This window comes from Amblyomma maculatum, chromosome 2 (assembly GCF_055883805.1).
Source record: "Amblyomma maculatum isolate TAMU_Amacu chromosome 2, ASM5588380v1, whole genome shotgun sequence".
In the NCBI taxonomy this organism is placed as follows: domain Eukaryota; kingdom Metazoa; phylum Arthropoda; class Arachnida; order Ixodida; family Ixodidae; genus Amblyomma; species Amblyomma maculatum.
The window spans coordinates 104,639,519-104,648,858 of NC_139345.1; positions in this window are offsets into that span (position 1 = coordinate 104,639,519).

A 9,340-nucleotide genomic window follows, 5' to 3' on the forward strand; every position below is an offset into this window, starting at 1 on the left:
AGGAACCTGGCATATGTTAGAAAGTTTAACCAATCATACTATCAGTGAAATTTTAGCTTGATTAGGAGAAAGTACTTCGGTGTTTGTGAGCTTTTAATTTCCAGAAACAGAAATTCTACTCAAGTACTGCGGTGTTTGTGGCACTAGATTGAAGAAATTCCCCCCCCCCCCCCCCCCCCCCCCCCCATTTCTTTTTTTCCCTACAAGTATCAAAAGTTATTTGTTATTTTACAAGACCTCAAAAGTTTGTTTTTTGGGATATTTTTATTATAAGGTAAAAAAAAAGAAGCATATTCAGCTGAACAGTCTCTTGACTCATATAGATGTCCAGTGAATGCACTGCATTTAAGGCATTGTTAATTGTAAGCTCCTCTTAAAACAGTAGCATTTAAGTTTGTGTTCTTTACAACTGACAGCAATAATCTGGCTTTTTCTTTTTTTCATCATTCAAGTTGACAGGAACTAAGTGAGGTGTAGCTATTTGATTGAAAATTGCCTCACTGTTTTTTGTTTTGATAGATACTATATGAATGTTGGCTGTCAGCAATGTCTGAACTTGTCTTATAAACCATGCTCCCATGCATAGATTTTTCTCATCATTATGCATTGGCAGGCATGAATAACCTCTTTCACATAGTTTTGATGATATGTGAAATTTATGCTCAATCTTTGGGGTGCTTTTGCATGACTGCGTACTGTAAAAACAATGATAGTGTGTTGGCTGGCTACCTCTCAACCTGCGCCATGCATCCTCCACAGAATGCTAGTATATCTATATCACAGATGACTCCGGCAAAGCTGGCGGTATCTGATTGCTGGCACCGCAAATTAATTTCTATGCTGATGGAATGCATCATGCCATTTAGAGTGATTGTGATGGTCCTGTAAGTGAAGTTATGCATCAGCTTTCTCATCTGGTGCTAAGAGTAGGGCAGAAGCTTTAAAGGGACAATGAGGATAAATTTAAAATGGCTTTTATTGTTAGGCTACCATGTTCTCCCACTTTAAACGAAAGGGGAGCGCTTTTATAGGTGTTGAGATACAAATGTCACCACCCCACCACCCCTTTTTGCCGTTTTTGCAAGTAAACCACGGTGTGTCAACATAGTTTCTTGCACATGTATTTGCGAGCCTAGGTTACACTGCTGTTCACTTCCAAACAGTGATCACGGTGTCCGCTTTGGTACGGATGGCAGAAGTTTGAGTCGAGTGGTGGGAATATCGGTGAAGCACAATTTCTCGGCAATAACCGTGTCTTTTGCTGGGAGACCAATGTGCAGCATTGCCAGAAATGCCCAGTCAATTTTACGAAGAACAGGCTGGATAGAGTTATCATTAATGTCTCTTTAAAGTTCATTAGAGCAGCTCGAACAATGCGGGGGCTGCATTCAATGCACTGATGGTGTTGACATGCATTTGAGATGAGAGAAAAAAGCAAAACTAGTCTTTTCAGTATCCTTGCAAGGTAATCTCAAGTGAGTAAAAATTTATACATCATTTGCTAAGCAGAGATTCTGTGGCACTTTCCCATAGCATCTTATGGAAAGATCTGAAAACAACACAAACTTGTTCATGCTCTTAACTTGAGTGTGGGTATAAAAGTGATGCATACATTTACTGTCATCAGGGCTGGTGATAAGTGCAGCTTGGAGATTTCCTTTGATGTTTATAATTGTGGAATACTGGGACCTATTGTTGCTCTTGCATTCCATGTGGGCACTTTAGGGCCATTTAAAAATGTGAGCAATGGCTGTATTCTCAAACGATCATTTTCGGTGATGATTGCACTTTCATTTGATTTGGCGTAGTATTGCTAACGTCAGTAACTTTAAATAGATATTCTCTGTTCTATGCAGCGGGAGTGATGCATCCTGCACAATGCATCAAAGTTGCCCTAAAGGCATCATTGGAGCTTTAGATGTGTCAGATAGGCTAAAAGTGTAACAAAAGCATTTTTGCGATGGTGGGACCAACTTTGTAGCTTACTGATGGAGGGGCTGTCTGATTGTTTTGAAAGAAACTCACTTGTTACTTGTGAACATAGTATATTAACTGTCATCCACCCAATATTGACAGAAATGCACCCAACCTCAGGCATTTTGCCGTGTCCAGTTCAAGTCCTGCAGCTGAATGGCGCGTGATGAAAGTGATATTTAGCCCCAAAAATGATTGTTGTGAAATACGGTCGCAGACGTTTCTGTACAGCGACTGAATGGCATCCATTCAGTTGCTTTGAATGCATAAGGCATGATTTGACAGTGACAGAAATGACAAAACCGCCATTCCATTTTCTGATTTTTGCCAGACATTAAGTCACTTTTGTCCAGCCACTGGGTTTGCATTAAGAGTTTGTCATCATGTAGTGTGAAACTAAATCTTCTAAGATGAATGGAGCCTCTTTTAATGAACCTGTATATTTTTTAGATTGTACACTCTCAAGCGAATATCAGTGTAGTGGTTGTATTCACTGTCGCTAGTACAAACAGTACTCTTTGTCCTGTTAATGACGGCATCCAAATGTTTTCTGGGCTGAACTATGTGCTCACCTCTCCTCTGTGGACAAGGCACTGTGTCCAGCGAAATCATCGAGGTATGTATGTTTTATGTTGCCAAATATTTTATCCCGGTGTTTCAAGGCATTTTACTATGCCCTTAGATGTCCATACGCTCGCAGCGTGAAATTTGGCCTGTGAGTTGTGCGTTAATTGCGGTTCACTGTGGTAGGGCTGTTGGCATTCAGCAGTGAATTAATGCTAGCTCGAGGTGTCGTTCTAAGGTGTCGTGTTATGCAGAATGTATTTTTGCAAATATGAATTTTCATTGTTGTCCTGTTGACACACTGCAGCTGTTACAGTCTTGCTCCGTGAATAGGAAATGACTTAACCTTTTTGAGAAGCATATGGACAGGAACTGCAAGCAGAATACCTTTCACCACACTGTAGTGCACATCATATTGCAGAAACTACTTAAGTAGTTTGAGTAGCACAACATATTACTTTTCTTTTACCCTTGTTTCTGTTTAGATATTAGCGCACACAGCTAGGCTTCATGTTTAATGACTGTATTCGTGCTGTGTGTGTGCATGCCTGTTTTAATAGACACACGGTCACGGGCTCCAGATGCAACAGCAGGAGCAATAAGCCACTATAGTTTTGTGTGGTGTCATTAGCTTTAGTTGAGGATGCCTGAAATGTGCAACAGTGTACGTCATTTGGTTGCACTGTGCAACAGTGAAACGCACACTCCACCCAGTGTGTGCTGAGTGGTAGGGGACACTGTTTCCTGGTAGTAATGTGAGATTTTTTGCCGTCCTCTTGAAGGGTGCAAACAAAGATGGTCTTCTTGACTAATAAAATGGTGCCTTTGAACTCAATTTTCGTCTGGTATCTTCATCTTTCTTTTAAACATACTGTTTAATAGAAGGCGTACTTAGTGATTTCTGCTCTGGTCTCCCATTTGGGCGAAATGCCATTGCCTGTCAGTCTGTTTGTGCAGCGCCTCTGACTAGAGCTGTGCACAGACTTGGGTGGGGCCCGGGTCAAGGTGCATTTTTCTCGGGCGGGCCGGATCGTTTTGGGCACCCTGATTCCTAGCACTTGAAACTTTTGTGAAAGTGTGAATACCACCATGGTGCGATAAGTATCTAGATTGCACTGCACTTTCCCACGTCCTTCCCACGTGAGAACTTCCAAGTTCTTTCTCGGCATTGACCCGCCTTTCCTGCACGCCTCCTCGCCTTGAGCGGATCATTGCTAGCTGTAATGACCGAGCAGAGGTGTCGCTTATGGGCTACGAGATTCAAGTTTCGGATTTCCTTTGTAGAGCTCTGTATCTTCATCAATGCAGAACTTATTTTGCATAATAAGTTAGAATGAAATACCTGTAATCCTATATATGTACTACTAATTTTTCATCTTAAGTGTGAGAACCCAACATTTCAAGGTATTAAGCTCATTCTGAATTTTTTGTTTCTGTATTGTTGCTTCATCTCAAATTATAGCATGTTGGACCAGGCCGGGCCACAAGTTTTTTCAGCGGGCCGGGCTCGGGCCCTTTCAGTGTCAGGCTGGGCTGGGATTTAACTTTGAGCAGCGGGCTGGGCCAGATTCGAACTCAACATTTCGCCCTGTACACACCTCTACCTCTGGCCTTGAAAGAGAATAAAATAAATTTGGCCTAGACTTGTTTCCATCCCGCTGCAACGTGAGCAGATTTATCTCGCTCACCAGTGCTTTAGAGGACAAGACCGTCGCCGCAGCCGATTGCCCAGTGTGTTCAACTGCCACTCTTCGTGCTTAGCATCCGAGTATCGCTTGACGTTGTTACATAGCTGTAGCCAATCAGAGCGCGTCGCGTCACAGATATGACCAATCGGAGGACTGTGCGTCACACTTGTGTGTCCATCAGAGGTGGAGCTCGCTCGCAGTTGGCATAAAAAAGAAGGAAATGGCATCTTCGAGCCGACCCCGAGGTCGCTAGAATTGCTCGGGCAAATGAAACGCCTGAACAACGAGCTACGTGTTTGGAGGCAAAAGCTTCACAATCTTCACAAGTTTCACAAGCTTAGCATAAGCCAGCATAAGTTCCATAGTCTGATATGACTCAAGTGTACAGCAACCGTTGCACACAATTCCTCCATGACAGGAACTAGTCTGCTGTTAAGCATTTTCTAGTTAAATACAAACCTAACCTGTCAGACCAAATAAGCATTGGTGATTCGATCTGGGTTGTTTAGTATAGGCTGATATATCAAAACTAATTCTGTTTGCTTTTCAGCAGAGTAACATTAACATCACATGCCACATGCAAACGTTCACTGTTGCCGGTTCAGTACTTTTGTAGAAAACAGGCAAACTTAATTTCGACATCTCACAAGTGCCAAAAGGGGTGCCCGTGCCACTCGCGGCAATTGGAGCACTCCTGCTGATGGGATAAGCTCGCCGCCGCGCAGCTGGAGCGGATGCATTCCGATCGTGGCATGCATACATGCTGTGCTGCGTTTTCAGTTTGCTAAGGCTGCAGTCGGTATTCGCAAATTGTTTCATTGTTGACTGTGCAGGCATGCATATGTACTCAATGGAAAGCGATTTGACAACGCCATGCAGACAAGTGATCGAGCTTGTCTCGTAACAGTGTAGCATTTATAGGTTACTTTGTCGTTTGTCGACATAGCGTTTGTTGGTTGTCGTGGAATGGCTGCTATGAATGGAGCTGGGACTGGCAGATATTAAGATCGAATGTAGCTCAAGGTTACGGAGCAAGAATATGGGGGTGGCTCGAAAGCAAACTGAGTTCCACTTAGCCTATAAAAATGACAGTCTGACTTCTAGTCAAGGGGCCGCTAAATAAGTATAAACTCTTTTGGAAGAAAAAAATTCCTACAGATTGTTCACCTAGCTCTACATCGACCTTTACAACTGTGTTGAATCTGCGGCATTTCTTCCGCACTCGATAACAAATATTAGCAACTATAAAAAAATTGCGCTTCTGGCAGCACTGATTGCCAGTGTGTATTCCGAGTCAATGACCAGGTGGGGCAGTGAGGTCAAGAGAGCCCCGAGTGCTGGTGGGATCGAGGTGTGATGGTGTTGTGTTACCTTCGAGTAATTGCGGCCGTGCGAGTAACAGCTTTCCGGCGTGATGGGCAAAACACGGAGCGAAGCGGACGGCTGTGCCTGACGGAGAAAACTGGGTGGCATGTCCCAAATGCGGCGCATGGTTGGATCTACAGGCAACGCCTTTTGAGAATTGTGGAGGAAGCCAGGGAGGCACAGCAGGAGTGCCGACAATGCGTACGCATTAACCTAGCTGTTACAGGGAGAGATAGTCTAAGCTGTCCGCGCCTGCCAAGAGAGCTGTGCATTGCGGCTGCAGGACGAAGTTTCCAGATGGAGATCGGCCGACAGGATAGCCCGAGGGCATACTTTCCGGGCACCTGCGCTGGCTGCCCCAGAGCCTTCATCCCCTCTCACATACGTGGAACTAATACAATACTTCAAGTTAGGAAGAAAACGATACGCAGAACCACACAGACCTCAGCAGACAGGAGGCCGTAGTGTGGAGGAACATACAGGCTAGGACATTTCCAAACCTAGCAAAGTACCTCAAAACATTGCCCGAATAATTAAAAAATAACACATGCGCTGCATGCGGTGAAGTCTCGGACATCTTGCACATGATATGGAACTGCAAAGAGCAAGAAATATAAAGCTCGAGCACTCAGCCAAGCGGAGTACATGGGTTTATTTGAACAGCGCAGCCTGCTCACCAGGGCCCGGGAGGCAGCCCAAGCCCATGGTGTCCCGGACTGAGTAAATCACCCACGCAATTCCGATAACCAATTAAAGTTTACTCTCTCTCTCTCTTGAAGCCAAGTAACTGGAGCCGCAAGTGGTGCGAGTTGAGATGCAACAGGAGGCCTCTAGCAGCAGTGCGATTGAAGCTCATTTAATGCAGCTGCAGAAGATGGTGGATCAGCTGATGGCGACCGGACAGCAAAGTAAATTGATGCCCGGAGAGGCAGCTCCCAGTCAGGAAGATCAGGACAGGGGTTTGCAGTCGGTGCCTCCAGATTAAAGTTCTCGGGAGTGCCTGCAGCCGAAGGCTCGATCGTACTGTGAAGATACTGTGATAGAGTATCGGACCAAGCAGGAGACCCAGCTCAACGAGAGACTGGTGATCATCGGGCAATCCGACAGGGAGCTGCGATAGGGGCCGGCGGACTGCCCAGTAGCCCGCTATAAGCGGGAGCAGCGCGTGGGGAAACCGGTGCATCCTCCAAGATCGGAGCATCCTCCAACCGGTGCATCACTAAGACTAGCAAAGAGATGCAAATAAAGAGCACATGATCACGAGACCCCTACCGAAGACGCATCGCTGAGTGCTCGTGGTGGGCGACTTAACTCAGAAAGAATGAAGCCGAATGCTCTCGCAGTAACTCGTGAGGATAGTCGCTTAATATCTCAGACTAAGCCACGCGCCACGTTGAAGGGGTACAGTGGACAACGTGCAGTCGGTCAAAACACACGGGGGAGAGGAACACCTCGTCGTACTGCATGCGGGCCAAACCGACGTGCAAGGTAACTCTGATCCCTAGGCCGAAGCGAAGTATGTGCGGGAAAAGATTGGCCAGTGGGTCAGGCGGTTCTCGCGTAGTAATCTGGTGCACGTGTATGCTGTGCCAGAGGTAGCTGATAAGGAAGAGAGCGCAAAGGACAGAAGAAAGGAATGGAACTTGGCACTACAAGTAGTGTGCAAGGATCTGGGACCTCAGGTGGAATTTCTCAGGGTCGCTGGACACATGGAAGGGGACCTGAGAAGATAGCCACTATTCGCAGCATAGCCACTATTCGCAACTGAGAAAGAAACTGGGTGGCCGTGCGTGTGCTTTTTTAGGGCTGACCCGACACCCGCAAGACAGGCCACGTACACCCGGCCGTGTCCAAGAAAGGCGCTCAGCGAGCAGACTTTGATGAAGGCCTCAAGGAAGATATTCTTGCAGAACTCCCAAGGCAAGAATAACCACAGTCGGCAACAAAAGTAGACAGAACCGGGGTCACCCAGCGGCGACGCGAGGGCCCCGTTGCAAGCGACAGCTAGGACGCAGGTATAGAGATCGGGTTCTTGAATATGCGGGGAGCCAGACGAGAGCAGAAATGGGTGGAACTATCGAAGGAAGTGCGCGACCAAGGATTCACAATTTTCGCTGTGGTGAAAACACACTTTCGGGATGAGAACCCCCCCCCCTCAGGCTGCAACCGACTAGCAAGAGAGAGGCAAGGAGGAGGGATTGGATGCGTGTGGAGGGACAACCGACATTGGATACGTGAGCGCCCGTAGTGCAAAGAGCACCAGTGGCTATGGCTGTAGTGTACTGGTGGTCGGAAGCGCCGGCAGGACAGAATGAGGAATTCAGCTCATACCTCAGTACGGATGTGCGGGAGCTAAGGCATCGGTCCGACATACTGATCTTGGCGATTTTAATGCGCACATAAAAGCTGGATGGTCACACGGACGCTAACGGCAGGCGGCTCGAGGAATTGGCCGAGAGAGAAAGCCTAAAGATTGTCAATTTGACGGAGACGTGCCTAGGAGCGTTCACGTGGGCGGCCCGGAACAGGATATCCTGCAGAGATCACTGCTTGGTGTCGGACAGGCTGTACAATGCTCTGGACAGGATGATCATTGACGAGGATGGATGTGGGAACCTGGCCAGTGACCATAACAGTTTTCGCCTAGTTTTTGGCCGACGACGCCAGAGCGTCCCCCGGCACGAGGGACGGGGGCCACGACACACCTCTGAACGCGATCTCCAGCTGATGGTGCCGCGTCTGGGGAAAAGGGCAGAAGGGATGGAATCTTAATTATGAGCGGATGGTGGCGATTTTGGCGGAGGTGCTGCAAGAGTGTCCGGTACATAGGGCTGGCCGACACCGAGCGAAACCGTGGTGGACGGTGGAGGTGGCCATAAATAAGAAGCAGGAAGCCAGCCGGCGACACCGACATCTCAGTAAGGAGGTCGACCAGGTGGTCACGGCGGCGGCATGGAATAATTTTCTAGACTGTAAAAGGGAGGCAGCTACCCTGGTCCAGACCAGAATTCGAAGCCTGAACTAGCGGATTATGGCAGACCTGCAGAAGGCAGGTAAACAGGCCCCGCAGCGTTTCTGGCCATGTTCAGGCGGGAAGGAGTGTATCCGCCCAGAAGTGGCTCCGCGCGTCAGAAAACGCAGAGACAGCCCAGTAAACACCAACCCATCTATGAGACAGCTACAAACTGTCTTGCCAAGACAAGCAAGATGCCCGATAGATGTCTCAGTAGACCTCTGAGATGGCTACTAAACGTATATAATATGTCTCGACAAGATATGCAAGACATTGCCAGATGTCTTGATATTTCTTGTAGTGATCTTGTAGCTCAGCTAATGCACCCACTTTTTTAGGCTACAAGACGTCTTGCAAGATATCTCCTAGAAATCTGGAAGACAAATAACTTACTAAACGTAAGTCAGTCTAGCAGATAGCTATAAGGCATCTTGCCCAAGATAAACAAGTCACCTTATAGACATCTGAAGTGGCACCCAAGACAGCTGATAGACATTTAAAAGATGCTTTGACAAGATATGAAAGATGTTTTTATATGTCTTGGTACTTCTTGTAGCTGCCTTCTAGCTCAGCTAATGCACCCACTTTTTTAAGCTGCAAGACGTCTTGCAAGTCATCATCTAGAGATCATTAAAATAGATTCTGAATGTCTAAAATGAGCTCTAGAATCTCCTGCAATGCTCTAAATTATTTATTCCCTGCTATTTCTCGCAAAACTGTCTGAAATGCTTATGTA